Genomic DNA, 22,441 nt, shown 5'->3' on the forward strand with positions numbered 1-22,441 from the left:
GGTTAGTTAATACAGGCCACCTCCTGACCAACGGTGAACTTCCAGGGCAGGTGTGTAAATGGGAATTATCTTTATTCTGTGGGCATTGCCAATCTGCTATGAAACTTACCATATATACCAAAACTCACTCTCCACCCCACCCCGTCCTTTCCCTTCTCTTTCTTTATCCCTTCCCAGTCCCCACAACTTTATTGTTAAATACAAAGGGCATCTCTTTCCTCCTTTTTTTATTTGGTGTGGAGATTTTTTTTTTTTTTTTTTTTTTTTGGAAACAGGGTCTCATGTAGCTCAGGGAGGTCTTTAACCTGCAAGGCTATCCTTGAACTCCAGATCCACATAACTTCACCTCTCAAGCTCAAGGATTCTAGGTATGAATCATCACAACTGGCCTTAGTACCTTAGATGGCTGTCATTCTAGGAAATAAGGTTTATACCAATAGAGTAACAATCACAGTAACAAGGAATAGGCTTCTACATACCCTCACTTAACATTAATTTAAACCAATCTGAGCAGAAAAACAAAGGCCGGGTGTAGTGGCCATACCTTTAATCCCAGCACTCAAGCAAAGGCAGGTGGATCTCTGTGAGTTCCAAGACAACCAGAGCTACATAAGAGAGACTGTCTAAATAACAAACAAACGAACAAAAAGAAACAAAATACCACCTCAGCCCTCAAGCTCCTGACAGTGTCAAACATCAATAGCCAAGTACTACGTATGCTAATAAGACAGGAGACGCCAGCCTGGTCTACCTAAGTTCCAGGCCAACAAAGCTTCCAGAGCAAGACCCTGTGTTGTCATTGACATTATCATCCTCATCAACAGCAGAAGGGAAAACCAGGACTCTTTAAATCAGAGCTTAGACGGAGGGAGCACAGGGAAAGATGAATAGCACACATCACAGTTCAGTATTGTAATTAAAGTTTACAGTTCAGCATTGATTTTATTTTTAAAAGATGAAAAGGAGAATTTCAAAGGTTCCCAATACAAAGAAAGAACACTTTTTAAAGAAGGGGAAAGGCTAACTCCCTGATTTGATCATTACACATTGCATAAATATATCAAATTATCACACAGCCACACAAATATGTACAATTATGTGTGGATACCCAGACAATTAGACGAACACAATCAGAAGTGACTGAGTTCTCAGACAGCACCAACTTTCCTTTTACCCGTTCTTCCACAGGCCACTAAGTTTTTGTTAGAGATGACACAATGAACATTATTCTCAGTTCTTTAGAATTGCACCAACTAAGAGGAACTATTGCTGATTTTCAAAAAGGTCACAAATGGGTAACTGAGAGATAGCACAGTCAAAAAAGAATGCTTGTCTTGCAAGCACAGAACCTGAGTTTGATCTCCAGAACTCTTTTTTTTAATATTAATATTATTTATTTCATGTATGTGGATACACTGTCTCTGTCTTCAGACACCACCAGAAGAGGGCTTCAGATCCCATTACAGATGGTTGTGAGTCACCATGAGGTTGCTGGGAATGAACTCAGGACCTCTGGAAGAACAGTCAGTGCTCTTAACCACTGAGCCATTTCTCCAGCTCCAGAACTCCTGATTTTAAACAAATCAACAAATGTAGTTGAGCAGGGTGGAAGTACTTGTCATCCCAGAGCTAGACAGGTAGACAGACTCTGGGACTCTCTAGCCAGCCTAGCTGGCTTGCTGAGTTTCACTCCAGTAAGACACTGTCTCAAAAGAAAGTGGATAAAGCTTGAGAAACAACAGTCAAGGTTGTCCCCTGGCCTACACCCAGGCACATGCACACACTCGAATGCAAGGCCTCTGTCCACAAAGCAGAGCATTGTTGGAGAGCCCAATTAAGGGCAGACAAAGGTGTTTACACACACCATCACTGGGATAGCCCACGACATTTCAAAGGTGTGCAGTAATGGTAGCACATGCTCCTGTCTAAATGACAGAAATCTTTCTACCAGCCCTGGTGGCAAGTGAACAGGACCAGCACTTAGAAGCAGCAGAAGAATTGCTAAATTCAAGACCAGCCTAGGATACAAACAAAACCCAGAATTAGAAAGAGCATCCTCTTCATTGCATGACTTCATTATCTCTGGAGACTTTGAATAGTATTTTCTCAAATGACCTCAGAGCAATTCCACAGCAAGTGCAACTGACTTCACTAAAAACATAAACACTAGGACCCCTGGCCACCACCACACGTGGCTTGGGGGGGGGCAGAGGATACCCAGACAGTCAAGACACCACTAAGATGAGCAGGTGGGTGTGGAAGATGGGAGAGAAAGAAGCAGAATGATGTATACATGGTGAAGAGAGGAGGAACTAGAGACTCAAGGGCAGCAAGAACAGTCAGATGTGAGCAGCCTGTACTGCTATCTGAGGCCAGGGTGAGGTCCTGCCCAGTGCTGCTGCAGAGCACCATGTCTGGGTCCATGGCTCTGCAGCAGTGCAGGGTCTGTGCCAATGTTCTTGACCCATGTGTTACTACCAAAGGCCATGCCAACGTCCCTAGTCTGGGCTGCTGTCTGGGACCATGTTAATATCCAAGGGCTTCAAAGGGCCAGCCCCGCCCTTCAATAGCTGCAGCAGCCCGGAGAATAGCCTCACACCTTACCTAAGCAGCAAGGTTGAGCTGGCCCAGGTGATATGGCCAGTGACATGGTGCAGGAGAGCTGGCTCTGCCCCTTGCTGGTTGTGGCATTCAGGTGAGCTGGCCCCATTTCTTGCCGGGATGGTGCTGAAGACCTGGCCCCAGTGCTGGGAGCACCAGAGGAATTGGCTGGCTGTCCAACTCAGCTACTGCCCATGCCCAGATCGGCTTGGAGTTGGCACACCCCAACTTCCACCCCATCTGTGAACTGCTGCAGCTCATGAAGGAGCACAGGGCACCAGCAGGATATCTGAGAGGAGTGAGTCAGGTGAGAATCCAGTAGTGAAGGTGTAACAGAGGCCAGAGGCCTCGGAGCAGTGAGTCACCACAAGTAAAACTGTTTGGTCAAAAGGCTGTGCTACGTGACACAGCATGACACGCCACAGCTTCCACGGTGAGATGGGGTTTTTTATTAGTATTTTTTATTTTTTACTTTTATTTTCTGTTGTCTTTTGGAGGGGTGGTTGCAAGAGCAGAGGGCAAATATGGAGGAATGGGGAGATGAGTGCGAATGGGGTACATGATGTGAAATTCACAAAGAATTAATAAAAAGTTTTATATGTATTACATACACATACATACAACTACATATGCAGGCTTATAAAATATAAACATAACCCTGGATTTAATAATTTACAAGGGAACATTCGGTCTATGGCATTGAGCAATACCCCGTAAAGAAACCCACTAGGCAAATAATTCACATAATTCAAAGACAAAGGAAGAGTCTAATGGATGTCATAGCAATCTGTCCAGCCTGCTAAAAGCTCACTATGGATCACTAGTTACCTCAAAACCTTTTCATACAGGAAAATAACACTGCTCTGATCATCCTGCTGTGTGTTTCAAATTCCTGCTAAGCTTAAATAGCCTTTGAGTGAACATCAGTGACTTGAAAACACACTAAGATACAATCATGGCAGCCACAAAGCTAAACTGACACACTTGACATATTTTACTTAGAAACAGAATGAAGACTTTTGACAATCTGGACCTTAGAAGAAAATAAGAAAGAAGAACAGTAAAGCAAGACTCAAGACTCCCAACAGCAGGGCCATAATAGACAACTAATTCTCTAAAGGCAATGAAGTAGGGCGATACCCAGGGAATTGGCCCCAAACACAGCAGAAACACTAGAGATGTCTTATAAGTCAGTGAAGATTCCGAGCCACCGCTCTGAGAATAACCAGCCTGACTGCAGGAAGGGCTGTTCTCATGCAGGGGGAGCTGTTCTCCTCATGCAGGGAGGGCTGTTCTCATCATTCGGCTTCAGCTACCTTTCTTAGTCCAGCCTACGTCAATCCTCGAGGTATCATCCTGACTCTAAAACAGTTCTCAAAGGGGATCCAGAGGCTTGGAGTCAGCCACAAAGTCAAACCATGCACAGTTTAAAAACGTCATTCAAAGTGCAAAACACACCAATAATTTTTGTATAACTGAATACAGAAAGGTCTGTGACAAATGTTCAATTCTATACCATAGATAACTTTTAAGAAACCACTACTTAGGACTAGAGACATGTCTCCGCGGTTAAGAACACTGTCTGCTCTTGCAGAGGTCCTGAGTTCAATTCCCAGCAATCACATGGTGGCTCACAACCATCTGTAATGGGATCTGATGTCCTCTTCTGGTGTGTCTCCAACAGTTACTCACATATAATTCTTTTTTTGAAAAGCGTATTTTTTAAAAACCCACTACTTAAGAGGTTGAAGGCTAACCTTTTAAATCTAGCACTTTGGAGGTAGAGACAGGTGGATCTCTGAGTTTGAGGCCAGCTCTGGTCTACAGAGTTTCAGGACAGCCAGGGCTGTACAGAGAAATCCTGTTTCAAAAAAACCACCAAAACAACAAACAAACAAACAAACAAACCCCTCACCTTGTCAGAACACACACATTAGGACTCTCCCTCTCCACGTTCGTTTCTGTAGAGCCTGAGCCATTCAATGATGTAAATGCCAACAACAAAGCACTTAGATGCAAAGAACTAAGAGCTCAGCTGTCTCTTTACATAAACACTTTCAAACGTGAAAAATAATTAAGCTCTTCGAGATCTAAAGATGCAGTCCAGAGAATTCGGAGGGTACACGTGAGATTTTTACTTAGCTATTGTAACCTGTACATGCTAATTATAAAGTCCTCCTCCCAATTATCTCTATTCATCCACACACTGCCAAGCTAAACTGTATTTTCTCCAAAAGACAATTCTGACCCTCTAATAGATGAACTCCTCTGTCTCATGTTATTCCTATGCCTTTTTACAAATACACAGTTGTTCTAGCCACATGCTGCTGTACTCTAATGTTTACATGCTGTATTACATGATGTTCACTGTATTAAACTGGGAATACTTTGTACCACTATATTAAACTGAGAACACCATGAGGATAGAAACCATTTATGACTCTATAACCAAGTACATTATCTTACTCAGAATAAATGTTTTACGAATTAGTTTATTGACGGAGGCATTGACAGAGGCATGGATGGATGATCAATAATGACATTTAGTTGAATGTTTGACACTCAAAAGAACACACCGTGCTGAACCATTTCATATCATCATTCTGTGTTCCCTAAGGCAGTATGTAGTTGCCCTTTTCCTTCAGTAGCATTAAAAAATAAGGTTCTGAACAACAAAAAAGTGATAATTAAGCTCTTCTAGTTTGGATTAGTTTGTTTTAGAAAAGTAATTTTTCACTTAAAATGTTATGAGTTGGAAGCATTTTTTAATGAATTGCAACATAAAACTCTGGGAAACCACCAGGAGAAACCAGTCAAGGATATATTTCATTCTCCACACAATCATGGCCACAGGAAAAAAGCAGCAGAGAGGAGATATGACAACAGGAGTTGAGAAGATATGATAGACTCTGAAAATTTGTCACATTGCCCAGTGATGCACACCTTGAGTTCTAGAACTCTGGAAGCAGGGACAGGTGGATTTCTGGGTTCAGGTCAGTCTGGCCTATGAAGTGAGTTTCAGGCCAATCAAAGCTTTATAGTGAGACCCTGCCTCAAAACAAAACAAAAGCAACAAAAACTACTCACATTACATACACATTAAAACACCAGACTAGCCAAGTACAGATCATAATCTCTGCTCTTGGTTGAAGGAGGAAGATGGCCTAGGATACACAGTGAGTTTGAAGCCAGCCTAAGCTATGTAGGAAGTCTCTGTCTCAGAAAACTCTCCATGACCCCCCTTTAACTCCAGTTCCAGGGGCTCTAATGCCATTTTCCAGCTTCCATGGACATTCTGCATACTGACTGATGTATACACATGCATGCAGGCCAAACAATCATAAATATGACAAAATATAAAAAAAGACTGTGGTAGGAAGTCTATATGAATCCTTTACTAATATAAATAAAAGTCAATGATTTCTGAGCTGATACGAATCATATAAAGCATTAATTTAAAACTTTATGTATCCGTGACAATGCCTGTGCACCACTCTCCTTAATTACAGAAGAAGCCAGAAGAGGGTGTCAGGTTACAGGTGTTGGTGAGCTGCAATATGAGTTATGGGAACTGAACACATGTCTTCTACAAGAACAGCAAGTGCTCTTAACCACTGAGCCATCTTTCCAGTACCTGCATAATTTTTCTAAACACAGGATATCACTGTGTCTCTGTCGACTCTGGAACTCACTCTGTAGACCAGGCTGGCCAAGAACTCACAGAGATCTGCCTGTTCTGCCTTCCCAGTGCAGGATTAAAGCCATGTGCCACCATGCAACCCCTCCCCACCCAGCAGCATAATCATTGTTAAATCACTACACCTGTATTGTATACAAGTTATTTTTGTTAGTACTTTGTGAGACAGAGTCTCAAGTAACTGAGACTGATCTCAAGTTCACTACATAGCTGAGGATTGCCTTGAACTCCTGATTCTCTTACCCCTACCTCCTAGGTGCTGGGAATACAGACATGTGCCAGCTATATTGTTTATACACTACTAAATTTGGTTCCTTAGTTGATATCCACCCAATATTTTTCTTTAAAATTTGTCTTGTTTTTAAGAGATCATTATACAGCTCATAATAGCAATCCTCCTTCCTTCTTCAGCTCCAGACAGCCAAGTGCCAGGATTAAAGGAATAAGTTCTATTCAAATGCAAGCCCTTTCTTCTCAAAGTATTGGGACCTTTTCTTCTAAAATGTTAAAAGAAAGTCAAGATTAGAATGAATATTGCAAGACAAGGGACCAGGGACTGACTGCAAACATGGCACCATATATGCCAAAGACTCCTTCAAGAACTATTTCAAATTAGAGGAAACAAATGTAGTATAGGATCTTGGGTTAGACACTGGACCTAAAAGAAAGCCATAATAAACTATCACTACGGAGGCTGCTAAGATGACTCAGAGGGTAAAAGTACTTGTTGTACAAGCCTTATATTTGAGTTCTTCAGAACTCATATATTAAAAAGTTAGATGTGGTGCTGAACGTCTGTAATCCCAACACTCCTAGCCCCGAGATGGAAGAAATAGACAGAAGAATCACCTAGAAGCTGGGTGGCCAGCCAGGCTACAGTCAGCACAGCAGAGACTATTCTGTATAGTGTGGCCTTTGCCTGGACAGTGTTTTTGTCTATAGATGAACTGAGGCAATTCTTCCTAGTAGGTATCTCGCCACAACTGGAGCAACTCCATTTTTGCTCAACTTCTTCTTTGAACCACGAAGGAAGTGCTGTAAGAAGCAGACATGTCTCTAGTCAAATGATCCATAATAATGAGATGGTCTTAAAATGTCGTATTTGGTGGACTTCCGATGCTTTTGAAGGCTATATCTATGCAAAGTATATCTTTACTGTTACATCTTAAATATTTGTCTTAATCAGGCTTTCTATTCCTGCACAAACATCATGATCAAGAAGCAAGTTGGGGAGGAAAGGGTTTATTCAGCTTACACTTCCACATTGCTGTTCATCACCAAAGAAAGTCAGGACTGGAACTCAAGCAGATCAGAAGCAGGAGCTGATGCAGAGGCATGGAAGGGATGTTTCTTACTGGCTTGCTCAGCTTGGTCTTTTTTTTTTTTTTTTTTTTTTTTTTTTGAGCTGAGGACCGAACCCAGGGCCTTGTGCTTGCTAGGCAAGCGCTCTACCACTGAGCTAAATCCCCAACCCTCAGCTTGGTCTTTTATAGAGCCCAAGACCACCAGCCCAAGGACGGCACTATCCACAATGGGCCCTGCCCCCTTGATCACTAGTTGAGAAAATGCCTTACAGCTGGGTCTCAATGGAGGCATTTCCTCAACTGAGGCTCCTTTCTCTGTGATAACTCCAGCTTGTGTCAAGTTGACACACAAAACCAGCCAATACACTATTTTTCATCATTTCTATTTGAGTCGACCCATACATAGCTCTGCCAAGATGGGGTAAGCAGTCCTTCATAATCCTGCTTTACAAAGGTCTATCAAATGATCCTGGACCAAAAGGCTGAAGACTGATGATGCTCCAATGTTTGGAGGGATGAGAAACTGTCCAGGTAGTCAGCTATCTCTACAAATTGGTTGTTTTGGAAGCTATGTTTTGTGCTTCCTATGTAATATTTGAGTCATTCTCGGACTTCTGATGGGGCTGAAGACTGGTTGTAGTCTCATAGTCAACTCAAGCTGTTTAGGATTGAGAGAGATGATATAGATTTGAGAGGATGGTTTTCAGACAGTATATAAACTAAAACCAGGACATAATTCAAGTATAGAATTGTAAGCTTTTTAAGTTAGGATAGATGGTAGAATACTTTATCTAAGTTGACCTTATCTTATCTAAGTTGTTAAGTGTACCTTTACTTTATAGTTTGCATGATTGTGATAGTTGTGCTCAATTTATATCTAAAAGAGCCTTTTAATTGGACAAAAAGGAGGAAATGTTGTAGAATGCCCTGGTGCTGTTTGCATTCTGATATTAATTCTGCTTCCTCAAGAGGGGCTGCCCAGCAGAGGAATGGATCACATACTCAGGTGATTCATGTGAACCTTCTGCCTATTTTAATTGGTCAAATAAAGGCTAGATCCTGTAATTAGACAGTGGAAGGGAAAGGTGAGGCTGAAGATTTTAGAGAGTGGGGGAAGAGAGGGAGAGGAAGAAGACAGAGGAAGAAGAGGTGGAAGGAAGATGGAGCAGAACCACATGGCCCAAAGAAGCCACAAGAAACAAGAGATCTCATAGTTGGGGAGTAGAATAGTGTAGTGGTAAATCTGCCCAGTCTAGGCATGCAGTTTATAAATATTGTAACTGAGTTGTGTGTTTTTGCACTGGCTTATTGGGGTTGGAGATTTACTGCAACATGGAATCTCTTGATTTGAGGCCCACCCAGTCTACAGAGCAAGTTTCAGTACAGCCAGAGCTACACAGAGAGAACCTGTCTCAAAAACAAACAAATGACCTTAAGAAACAAATGACAGGGAAATTTTATTAATAAAAATAAATAGCCCTCTTTTTTGTAAGCAGTTTCTCATTATATAGCCCAGGCTGAGCTCAAACTGGCAATTCTCCTACCTCGGTGCCCCAAGTGCTAAAATTACTGAGCATCCCACCACAGGCAAAACAATATTGTAAAGAATACTGACCATCATGACTCGCGCCTGTAGTCCTGGCACTCAGGAGGCTGAGGCAAGTGAACTGCTACTCCAATTCTAGTTTGAGCTATCCAGTAAGTTTCAGGCTCAGAAATAAATCAATAAAATTAGAAAATAATGGCAGCAAAGAAGAAATATTTTTTTGTTCCTACTTTTCCAAATGTCTAAACACTTTAGCCAGTATAAACATACCTTATTTCAAAGTACAGATCTGAAACATTAGCTGTCTCCCCTGTTGAGTATAACAACTGAAAACACTTCCTTTCCTTTCAGACTTTCATGCCTTGGGGCTTAAAAAGGTTAAACAAGTCCTCTGGTGTCCCCACATATGGACAGGCCATCCTCTGGCTAAGAGATGGGTCTATTTCTCTTACCCTGAGCCCAGCAGGAAGTAGACAGGAGTCTCACTTGGGCTGTTTCTGAAAGGCTCTAGGCATGATCAGTGACATAAATAAATGGCATCCCACAAGCAGGCAGAAATTGAATTCATCAGCTTCCTTTATTCTTCATATAGATGTGACCCAGATCTGAGGAGTCTAAGGAGACTTATATAATTTGCCTAGATTACAAATGTCACTATAATTTTATGGCCAAGTTTATTCTAATCCAGGCTCTCCTTTCCTCTGGATTCATTCATATACTTTAATTTATACTCTCTCTTCCCTCCCTAATCCTCCCTCAGGCTAGATATATAAACCTGTCCAATATGCCTATATCTGGCTTAACAACAGACATAAATACTGAAGAAACCAGTGACACCGACTGTAAGATCTGAAAGAAAATGGAGACTTTGCTTACCAACGTAACAGAGAAGAGAGAAGCTACTCTTTCGTACCGATCCTCGACATCTCTAAGGAAAATACTGCAGGGAGACAAAACCTGCTCTGTAAACTTGGGAAGTAAAAGGAGTTGCCGGCTGACAGTGACGGCTCACACCTTTAATCCCAGCACTGAGGGTACAGAAGCAGGCAGATCGCTACATAAGTTCAAGGCCAGTCTGGTCTACAGAGTGATGTCCAAGGCAACCAGAGCTGTTACACAGGGGAACCCTTGGGGAAGGTGCTGCAGGAAAACTCAGTTTTGAGAGGGCTGTAGGGCTGGGAGTAAATCAGTAGATAAAAGTGCCTGCTGCTAAGCCCAACAAATAACTTTGAACCCTGAGTTTTACATCATAGAAAGAGATAACTAAATCCACAAGCTGTCTTCCAACCTACACTAGCAGGCACACATATACACTTGTGTATGCACAAACTAACTAAATAAATAATACGTGATTTTAAAAAAATATTCTAAAGGAGCCACTTATTGCGTGGTATTGTGGTATACATCATTAATCACTGTGTGCAGGAGGCAGAGGCAGGTGGACCTCAGTGAGCTCTGGTCTACATAGTGAGTTCATCATAAGGAGACCCTGGGGGGGGGGGGGGAGGTCGTGAGAAGGGTTATCAAAGATGAAAACATAGCTTTTGTACATAGCTGCATATAGAAAGTCATGTGAATCCCACCTTGATTCACTTAGAGAACACAGATATAAGGCCAAACTTGATTGGGCCAAATAAGAATGACATTCAAAATAGTTCACAAAACACTGTCACAGCCATAAGAACAAAGAGCAAAAGTCGAATAACTTGAGAAAATTTTTTAAAGAAATGGGTAGCTGGTAGCTAGGGCTAGAAATATAGCTGAGTAGGCAGTGCTTGCCCAACTCATAAAGGCTGTGGGTTCGATCCTCAACATCACATGAATCCAGGCATAGTGGCAAACTCCTGCACTCCACACCTGAGAGAAAGAGGTAAGATGATCAGAAACTCAGGCCATCTTCAGAACTTGAAGAGTTCAAGACCAGCCTGCGCTATATGAGATCCTCTCTAAGAAAATTAAAAAAATAAAAAACTTGATACTAATTATAAACCTGGTCAAAAATCTAAGAGTCCCTCCCCTGGGGAGTGAGGAGGAAACATGACTAGGGAAGTTGTGGGAAAATCTACTTCTGTCATTTTGCTAAACAGACATTTTATTATAGTTAAATCTATCAAAAAGCGTGGCTCTCAGGCTTTGCAGTGGGCCTCACTTATACACAGGCCCACACTTGGCCAATGCTCAAGAAAAAGTGACTGTTGAATATGCTCAGCCACTGTGTCACCCTCTCCAAAGCTCAGGGGACATCAAAAAGACGGAAGAGAAATCATTAGGAACTGAAGAAGTGTGTGTTTCTGGAAATGATCTAACCTTGTACTTATGACATCACAGCAGCTGTGGCCACCTCCACAAGATGGGACCTACCAACATTCCATCAAGAATAAGGAGGGGCAAGGCCCTGGGTTCGGTCCCCAGCTCCGAAAAAAAGAACCAAAAAAAAAAAAAAAAAAAAAAAGAATAAGGAGGGGACCCATGAGGCCCCACCCTCAGGAGCTATTGGAGGCAGTTAATGGCTGCTCAGAAAGGGAAGGTCACTGTCTTCAGTAATGTAACCACTGGTGAGTTACCCAAGCTGCAGTAAATAACCCCTAATTGAAGTTCATGTAAGCAACACAAAAAACAAAGGAAAACAAAAACCATGAAACTAGGAGGGAGAATTGTTAGGAAGGGAGAGAATCAGCAGCAGGAATTGGGGAGGGAGAAGAGTGGGTATGGGGTTGGATATGATGAAAATGTATTCTATAGATGTGTAAAACGACATGTCAAAGAATACATTTCAAAACGGAGGAGCTGTGGAGGACAAGTCAGTAAAGCACTTGTCACACATGACCAAAACCTTAGGTTTGATCCCTAGCACCTATGTAAATAAGTCAGGTGCAGCAGCACGTACCTGTAACCCCAGCGCTGGGGAGGTAGAGGTAGGAGAATCCCCAGAGACTGATGGGCAGCCAATCTAGCCAAATGTCAGGCTCTAAGAAACTCTGTCTTGGGCTGGAGAGATGGCTCAGTGGTTAAGAGCACCCGACTGCTCTTCCAGAGGTCCTGAGTTCAATTCCCAGCAACCACATGGTGGCTCACAACCATCTGTAATGGGATCCAATGCCCTCTTCTGTGTGTCTGAAGACAGCTACAGTGTACCCACATACATGAAATAAATAACAATAAAAAAAGAAAGAAAGAAAGAAGGGAAGGGAAAGGAAGGGAAGGGAAGAGAAGGAAAGGGAAGGGAGGAAGGAAGGAAGGAAATTAAGAAAGAAAGAAAGAAAGAAAGAAAGAAAGAAAGAAAGAAAGAAAGAGAGGAAGGAAGGAAGGCAGGCAGGAAGAAAGAAAGGAAGGAAGGAAGAAAAAGAAAGAAAGGAAGGAAGGAAGGAAGGAAGGAAGGAAATTAAGAAAGAAAGAAAGAAAGAAAGAAAGAAACAAAGAAAGAAAGAAAGAAAGAAAGGAAGGAAGGAAGGAAGGAAAGAAGGAAGGAAGGAAGGAAGGAACAAACTGTCTCAACAATTAAGATGAAAAACACCCAATGTCAACCTCCAACACCAGCATGGATGCCCACACACATTAACACACATGAGCACATGTAACGCACACACATGAACACATGTACATACACCCATACACAAAGGATGGAGGGTTAAGTGGCTGACAGTTATTTTAGAGAAAGAATGACAGAAAGAAGAACAAGAGACTAGCATTTACTCAGTCCAAAGACAAAGCCCTTTTTATATAAAGATGCTGTGCCAGGCACTGGGAGGTGGACAGGTACATGCATCAGAGATGAAAATGCAGATGTAGAACAAGGAGCAAAGAGTCTGTGTTCCCAAAGTAGAAACAATCAACAAAAATGTCATTTGTGGGCCACTAAAGCAGCCAGTATCATTTAATAAATACTAAATCATATCACAAAATCGTATCCTTAATAGAAAAATGAAAAACAATACTACTGTCCCACTAGGGAATTTATAGCTCAGTCTCTCACCTCTCACACTAAACAGCTACCCAAATATACTCATATTCTCATCTTGTCCCCCAGGTACCCAAAGATACACGTTCATCCTAGTACAGTTTAAACATCATCTGGAAGGGCATATTGCACAAATCTGCTATCTCAGGACTTAGGAGGCTAAAGCAGGAGGATCAAGTCCAGCCTAGACTACATAGCAAGACCCTATCTTTTAAAAGGGGGCTGGGGGTAGGGGGGGTTTCTTTGGTACAGTCCTTGACCTTCAAAGCCCCAGCCTAGGATAGTGACATTTGGTTGGGAGTGCCTATAATTCAAGTATGTGGAAGGCTGAGGCAGGGGGATGGGCAGCCTAGACTATACAAAGAGACTCTGTCTCAAAACAGCAACAACACAAAAAGAGTACCCTGAACCTACTTCTGACTCATTAGTGTTCCCTGGGTCAACCTACAATCAGCAGCGGCTGTATGTAGGATAACAGAGTTGAAGAGTGAACTGCACGATGTGAGACAGCTCAGTGAGTAAAGGCACCTACCGCCATGCCTGAAGACCTGAGTTTCACCCTCAGAATTGGAATAGTAGAAAAGAAACAAGTCCTACGTTGTCTTTTGACTTGCATGTGCGCGTGCACATGCACACACACACACAATGTCACATACAATTAACTGGTTTTTGTTTCTTGGCTTTTTTTTTTTTTAAGTCAAGAGGAGAAGTGAGACACTAGACACAACTTACAAAAACCTTCCAGGTCTACTTTGGAACAAGAGGCTTAATGAGATACAAGCCCTTGTCACTCAGTCAGCAGACAGTCAGTCATTAAACACGCATGATCTCTTCTCAAATATACATTTTACCAGCACTGTAGCCAAAATAAAAATATCTATCTAAAAATTAGAAGGGGTATGAGGGATGGAGAAAGGGTGGGATGGCAAGCTAATTGATCCTCCCAGTCACAGCAGCACACAAGAGTGAGAATGTAACTAACTCATGGTTACAAAATAGTGAGGGGTTGGGGATCTAGCTCAGTGGTAGAGCACTTGCCTAGCAAGCGCAAGGGCCTGGGTTCGGTCCCCAGCTCCGAAAAAAAGAAAAAAAAAAAAATAGTGAGGCTGAAAAAAAGGCCCAGTAAGTCAATAGTGACAGTGACAGAGTATCACAAATCCAAGGACAGTGACCAGCAAAATGGCTCAGTAGGGAAAGACCAGGTGGGCTGGCCAGAGTACCCAAAGAATCCACCTTTCTCCAAATCAACTTACTACTACAGGAGAATGCCAACATACTGAACTTTTTTTTTTTTCTTTTTTTTCGGAGCTGGGGACCAAACCCAGGGCCTTGTGCTTGCTAGGCAAGCGCTCTACCACTGAGCTAAATCCCCAACCCCCATACTGAACTTTTTAACAAGGATTCTTGGAAACAAATTCATATCCTCTTGCAAGATACCTTGCACGGTGCCTTAGTCAGGATTTGTATTCCTGTACAAAACATCATGACCAAGAAGCAAATTGGAGAAGAAAGGGTTTATTCAGCTTACACTTCCACATTGCTTATCATCACAAAAGGAAGTCAGGACTGAACTCAAGCAGGTCAGGAAGCAGGAGCTGATGCAGAGGCCATGAAGGGACATTACTTACTGTCTTGCTTCCCTTTGACTTGCTCAGCTTGCTCTCTTATAGAAAGAAACCTAAACTACCAGCCCAGGGATGGCCCCACCCACAATGGGCTGGGTCCTCCCCCAGTGACGAGTAGTTGAGAAAATGCCTTATAGCTGGGTCTCATGGAGGCATTTCCTCAAGGGCGGCTCCTTTCTCTGTAATAATTCGGTCCCCAGCTCCGAAAAAAAGAAAAAAAAATTATTTTAGATAGTATGGTGGCACACAACTGTAATCTCAGCACTTGGTAGGGCGGGAGGAATATAGAGGCAAGAGGATCAGATGTTCAAGGTCCTCCATGAGAGCATCATGGTAGAAGGACATGGAGGATCACAACTGTTCACCTCATGGCAGCCAGAAAAACTGCAAAAGTACAAAAGGAAAAGGCCAATGCCAAGCAAGACACAACCATCAGCAATCCACTTCTTACAACTAGGTTAACCATCCCAGTAATCTGCTCTGATTTTTTTACTTTAATTTTTTAATGATTTGTTATTATTTTATATGCATAGTGTTTTTACCTGCATACATATCTGTGTGAGGTCAGAACCCCTGAAACTAGAATTACAGATGGTTGTGAACTGCCATGTGGGTGCTGGGAATTGAACCCAGGTCCTCTGGAGGAGTACTCAGTTCTCTTAACTGCTGAGCTATCTCTCTCCAGCCACTCTGTTCAGGTTTTTAACTCACTTTCAGGAGGCTGAGACAGGAACATCACCAGTTTGAGGCCAGATTGGGAGAAACTTTATCTTTGATAAAAAAAAAATGTTTTTAAAGTCATTTGAAAGCTAGCTAAAGATATGTTTTTAAGTTTAAATTACTGTGCTTAAAAGATCTATAAAATAATATTGCCGGGGCTGGGGATTTAGCTCAGTGGTAGAGCGCTTACCTAGGAAGCGCAAGGCCCTGGGTTCGGTCCCCAGCTCCGAAAAAAAGAACCAAAAAAAAAAAAAAATAATAATAATAATATTGCCTCTAATCTGTAAGGCCACTTGCTCAAGAACAGATAAACCTATATTATTATATAAGCCCCACTTACCCAAGGACAAATAACTTCCTAAAATGCTTGGGGCTGTTCATGGAAGATAACAAGCCACATGTTTTCACTTCTGTAAACAAGGCTGGTTACCTCACTGCTGCACAGCATGTGCTTGATCACATGGAGGCAGGAGACACATCTGGATGTATGCTTGTCCCCAGTCAGGTGAAGAAAGCTGCAGAGCCTTGTGGAGTTTGTCTTTGTAAGTACCTGACTAGTGTAGGTCATGGCCACTCTCCATGTATAAATTTAGCTCATTCTGCTATATGACATTAGGTAAATTGCTTAAATCTCTGTTTTACAACTTCACTTTTTTTTTTTTTTTTTTTTTTTTTTTTGGAGCTGAGGACCGAACCCAGGGCAGCTCTACCACTGAGCTAAATCCTCAACCCCTACAACTTCACTTGTAAAACTGGCATTCCCCTTCTACATCTCCCTCTCTCCTTTTCATCCTCCCCACCCCTCTCTAACACAGTCCAGGCTGCTGTGAGCTCACTTTGTAGGCAAGGACACTAAACTACAGTCTAAAACAATAGGGTCTTACCTAAGAACTCTCCCTGCTGGGATTATAGATGTGCATAGCCACACCCAGTCTTTACCTAACATGCACAAAGCCTTGGGTCTGATCCCAAACACTGCATAACTGAGCATGGTGCATACTCCTCTAATCACAGCATTTGGGCAGCAGAGGTGTAAGGACCAGAAGTTCAGGGTTGGGGATTTAGCTCAGTGGTAGAGTGCTTGCCTAGCAACCACAAGGCCCTGGGTTCGGTCCCCAGCTCCAAGAAAAAAAAAAAAAGTTCAAGGTCAGAGAGTGACTCGCCTGTTGCACAAGTGCCAGGACCTTACAAATACTCCAAGTACTCATGTAAAAAGCCAGGAGTGGTGGTGCACATCTGTAATCTCAGTAGTAAAATCTCAGGTGGAAAGATGGGGGGAGGGGTAGTATAATGCTAGCTGGCCAGTCAAATCTAGCATATCTGTGATCTCCAGGTTCAATGAGAGGATCCATCTCTTGAAAGAAAGAAAGAAAGAAAGAAAGAAAGAAAGAAAGAAAGAAAGAAAGAAAGAGAGAGAGAGAGAGAAAGAGAGAAAGAGAGAAAGAGAGAAAGAGAGAAAGAGAGAAAGAGAGAAAGGGAGAAAGGGAGAAAAGCAGTCAAGCAAGTTACCCAGTATCAACCTCTGGCCTCCCCATACAGGCCCATACAATAGCATGCACACACTTGCATACAAACACTACACACACACACACACACACACACACACACACACACAGAGAGAGAGAGAGAGAGAGAGAGAGAGAGAGAGGGGGGGGGGGGGGGGGGGTGGGGAGACTAAATAACTAAGTGACTCCTTACACAGTGAGGCTGTGGTGTAGAAAGTAATAGAGCACTCCAGTCTCGCACAGAGACCCTGCGTACAATCCCGAGGACTTCTAAATAGGAAAATTAAGAAGAAAGAAAAAAATTTATTGGAGGAAATGTAGGTGAAGATGGGGAACAGAATCTAAGGCCAAGACAAGAGCAGTGCATACATCTGCAAAGGAAACACTTGGGAGGCTCAAGCAGGAAGTGTGGCTCAAAGCCAGCTGGAGCTAAAAACAAACAAACCCCAATTCTCGAAAACCGAGGAAGTGAGAGCTGAAAATGGTAGTTCAAACCTCCAACCCCAAGAAACTGATGCAGAGACATCAGAAGTTGAAGGCCTGGCTCAGCCACACAGGGGGTTCAAGGCTTTGTGGGCTGAATGAGACCTTGTCTCAAAAACGCAGAGATAGAAGGCAGCTAGAGAAGTATCAAACTTCCTTGGGAGGTCTCTGTAACCAGGGCAGACAGTGCCCCTATCAGGGTGACACCAGATAACGGGACACCAGATTTCACACATACCTCAACTTTTAACCTCTAAAAAGGTAGTACTCCAGGGCAGGAGCTCTTTGGTATCACAGATCTGAATTAATGACACCATTTTTCTGGAGCACTGTCCCCTTCTTCTTATCCGTACAAATGGAATAACGATACTTACAACCTGGGCTGTGAGGATACCCAGAGCATATGACCCAGCAACATAATAGAAAATGCAATGGCCTAGCACAACACAGACAACTACAGAGCTGTGTCTCTCAGGAAGACACACTATAAGCTGAGCACCAGCTCATTTGGAAGTTCTGTGGGTGAGACAGCTTAGTACACACCAGTATGTTGATTCTCTTATGGTAACCAATGGTAGAGTCAAGGAGAGCCTGTTTCTCTTTCCAATTGTATATGTGACAATCTGAGACATGTTTGTGTGTCTAATTACTAAACAAGTAGGATTTGTTTCAGGGTGCTGATCTCTGGAACATTAGCTAAAATAAAGTTTTACCCAAAAGTTAAGTTTCAAAATTGGCTCAAAAATGAGAAAATAGGAATTCTTCTAAGACAAAACTAGATAAACCAATTCTACAAAGATTGAATAAAATACTGTAGGGAAATGAAATTGGAGGCATCCAAAATAATCTCTACATGGGCTTCTGGAATGTATCAATTGTATCTGAAGCCATCAGAAACAGAGAGTAAGTGCAAGACACCAACGACATTAGATTTAAGACATCTAAAACATAATTTTTATGTCAAGCCAAGGGAAGTTTACAGAAGCAGCAAGAGATAAATGCTTTGCTTACATTAAGAGTCAAGACTACTCATGACAGATTAGCAAGGTAAATAAATATAACCTATAGAAAAGAAGCATCAGCTGAGACAATTTAGAAACTGTAAATGTGAAAGTCACACTTTTCAATTGAATAGATTATTTTGTTGGTGGTGGCTACTATTCAGGCTGGTTTCTTTTAAGAAATAACTGTCTGTGTATCCTTGGCAAAGTATTCTTTGCAGATCATTTGGATTATTTAGAATAACAGAAATGAACCTGAGCTACCAGAGATCTTAAGATGGGAGAACAGGGCCAACAACAAGGCTATCTTAGATTTTCCACAATGCTGTGATAAAATACTGACAAAAGCAAAAGGAGGAGGAATTTATTTTAACTCACAGTTCCAGGTATAGTACACTGTTGCTGGAAGTCCTGGTAGCAGGAGCTCTCAGCAACTTTTTAGTTTGCTTCCCCTGACAGGAATCAGAAAACAAGAACTACAGGAAGCCTTGGGAATGGTGACGCCCACAGTTGACATACTTTGCCTTCTCAGTTAATACAACCAATCTAAATCCCTATAAGCATACCTAGAGATCCTTTTCCAAGGAGATGTAAAATTCTGACAGGTTGGCATTTAATATTAAATATGGCTCAACCAGTAAAGGTGCTTGCCTACCTGGCAACCTGAGTTTGATTCCCTGAAGCCAAGAATCTGTATAAAGGTAGAAGAGAACTAACTCCACAAAGATTTTCATTTTCATCCCTGTATTGTGATGTGCATTATTTGCACGTACAAATGCACACACACACAACATAACCCCCACACACGCACAAACAACATATACACATTTTTTTTAACTAAATAAAAAGGAAAAAAAATTTGAACTGGTACATTCAATGACTCCTACTTCACCCTAATCTGATCAGGTAAGACAAAGCTGGTGAGGCACATAAAGAAAAGAAAACTACCAATATCTAAAACAAACACTCTACCAAAAAGGTATTGACCTGGATAGGAAAAGCATAATAAAACAAGTACATATATATGAATAGAGGGAAGCACATGACTGAATACATCCAAAAAGTAAGCCATTTTATCTCTTGTTGGTAGTTTTACCTAAAAGTTAATATTATCATCTTTATTCTTTTGTTAGATAACTTCATTCCTGGTCCTAGGAAAGTAAAAAGGAGTAGAATGATAATAGAAAAGTAGGCTAACCCCCCACACACACACACTCCAGGGCTAGAGAAAAATCCTATCTCCAGAGAAAGAAGGAAGGAAGGAAGGAAGGAAGGAAGGAAGGAAGGAAGGAAGGAAAGAAAGAAAGGAAGGAAGGAAGGAAGGAAGAAAGAAAGGAAGGAAGGAAGGAAAGAAAGAAAGGAAGAGAAAGAGAGGGAGGGAAGGAGGAGGGAGGGAAGAAGCAAGGAAAGAGGGAGAGGGGTGCCATTAGACTCTTTATCTCTCTTTCCAGTGTGTCCATAGTAAATAAGTTGTCTTCTTTTTCTTTTACTAAAAAAGCCAACAAACAAGCAAACACAAACAAACAAAACAAAACAAAAATCCCTATAGGGGCTGGAGAAATGATTCAATGGCAGAAGACCCTCAGGTTTGGTTCCAAGCACCCATATTACAGCACACAGCCACCTGTAAACAGGGGACCGATGCCCTCTTCTGGCCTTCTAAGACACCAAGAACACATGTAATTTTTTTTTAATCTTAAAAAGAAAAAAGGCCAGGCAGAGTGGTGCACATAACTAATGTTTAAATTTACCAACTTGGGAGGTAGAGGTGCGTGAATCCTTCTGAATTTAAAGCTGTCCTGCCCTACATAGCTAATTTCAGGCTAGTCGGCGGTAAATAACAAAACCCTGTCTCAAAATAAAACAAAGCATTTTGTGGGTTTTTTTTTAAGTTTTATGTATGTATTCATGAAATCATTTGTGGTTTTTCATATCTATGTATATATACATAGATATTTTTCTTATTGGATTTTTGTTTGCCTGTTTGCTTTCTAGAGAAAGAAAAGGCGTGGAGTTGGGTGATAAGGAGGTGGGAGAGATCTAGGAGTAGTCAGGACAGAGGAAGTCATAATCAGGATGTGTTGTATGACTTTTTTTTTTTTTTTTTTTTTTTGGTTCTTTTTTTCGGAGCTGGGGACTGAACCCAGGGCCTTGCGCTTCCTAGGCAAGCGCTCTACCACTGAGCTAAATCCCCAACCCCGACTTTTTTTTAACTAAAAATATTTTTAAAAAGCAAATGAAGGGGCTGGAGAGATGGCCCAGTGGTTAAGAGCACTGTCTGCTCTTCCAGAGGTCCTGAGTTCAATTCCCAGCAACCACATGGTGGCTCACAACCATCTGTAATGGGATCTGATGCCCTCTTCTGGTGTGTCTGAAGACAATTACAGTGTACTTATATACAATAAATAAACAAATCTTTTTTTAAAAAAAAAAGGTAAATGAATAACATAATAGCTATATAAAATCGACATTTTACCTTTATACAAGTATGCTTTATTTATGAAACCAAGTCACCAGTGAACAAATCCTCCTTGACTAAAATTTAGCTAGATGCCATCTTTACAGGCACCCTATTTCATAGGCTGTGCCTGCTTTACTCATATCCACATGCAGTGACCAACTATGGCTGGCATGTGCCAACAAGGTTCACTGGTCATTACAGAAGCCATTCTTAGTCAGTGCTGCCCTGGGGGTTATAGTCTCCAAGTAAAAAAAGGGTATTCATCATTCAAGTTAAAGTCAATCTTAAAAAGCTTCTGCATTGCCCACACTAATACAATATAGCTTTATGTAAGTATTCCAATAAGTACGAAAAGAAAAGGCAATTCCAGAATAATTTAATATTCAGAAATTAAACTACTTGTGTTGTTTGCTGCTTGGATCAATACAGTAATTTCATGAATATTCCAGTCTGTAAGCAGTTCCTACTTCTTGATTCTCCCCTTCATCAATTCTAGTAAGTCAATATTTCTCTATATATGAGTCAATAATTTTCTATAGGCCTCAATTATTCCTTCGTTTTCCCTACAGAATAATAAACAACCCCAAGAGCACCACCTAACCACATAAACAGTTTCTCCAGTTAGTACTCAAGAAGTTATAATCATCACCTGTAATCCCAACAATAGGGAGTAGAGACAAGAAAGTGGGAAGTTTAAGTGAGTTGTGTACAGTGAGTTGGAGGGCAGCCTCAGCTATACTACTCTGTCTCAGAAGGGTAAATAGTCAGGCACAGTGGCTGGCAAACACCTTAACCTCAATGCTTGAGAAGCAGAGTCAGAAGATCGCTGTAAGTTCAAGGCCAGTGAGGTCTACATGGAAAGACCCTGTCTAAATAATCGAAAAAAAGTAAGTAAATAAATAACCTCAAATCTTTCTAAAAATCTTCTGTCTCTCTGCCCACCTCTCCTCTTACTTTACTCAAATGCACACAAAACTTAAGTACATTGGAATGCTAGATGTACTGTATATATCCAAAGCACGGTGCCAAGCATATTGGCTCATGCTTATAACTTCTATGTCAAAAGCAGAGGCAAACCCATCATTTCAAGTTCAAACCAGCAATATCTACAAAGTGAGGTCTAAACCAGCCAGGACAACATAGCAAAACTGTTTAAAAAAAAAAAAAAACAATTAGGACATTTTTGTACTGAGGGGTATAATAGGAAGTATTGGTATTCATGAGTTTAAAATCAGTCTAGTTCAAAAACAATTCAAGGCTATATTTATTAAGTGCTTAAAATAAGTGGCAGTACCCATCTGCACCAGAGGTCAATGAAGAAGCCAGAGAATCTGAGGTTTAGATAGTGGTTAGTGCCCCTGGTAGAGACAGACTCTGAGGCAGCCCCTAAAGCAGGGCAGAGCTAAATTACACAACTGATGCAAAGAGCAGGAAGGAGACTCCAGGTAGGAACAAAAGCTCAGATCCGAGAAGTGCTGAAAATACAAAGTGATAGATTTTCTGGACTGGAAGAGAGAATTACTCATGAGTATAAACATTA

The 22,441-nt window shown here is 41.6% G+C and overlaps 1 protein-coding gene across 4 annotated transcripts in view; it reads right to left on the bottom strand.

The window, feature by feature from the left end:
* Rad54l2 (RAD54 like 2) overlaps positions 1-22,441 on the bottom strand; it is a 103,313-nt gene that overhangs the window by 63,641 nt on the left and 17,231 nt on the right.

This window comes from Rattus norvegicus, chromosome 8, assembly GCF_021556685.1.
Source record: "Rattus norvegicus strain SHRSP/BbbUtx chromosome 8, alternate assembly SHRSP_T2T, whole genome shotgun sequence".
Taxonomy (NCBI): domain Eukaryota; kingdom Metazoa; phylum Chordata; class Mammalia; order Rodentia; family Muridae; genus Rattus; species Rattus norvegicus.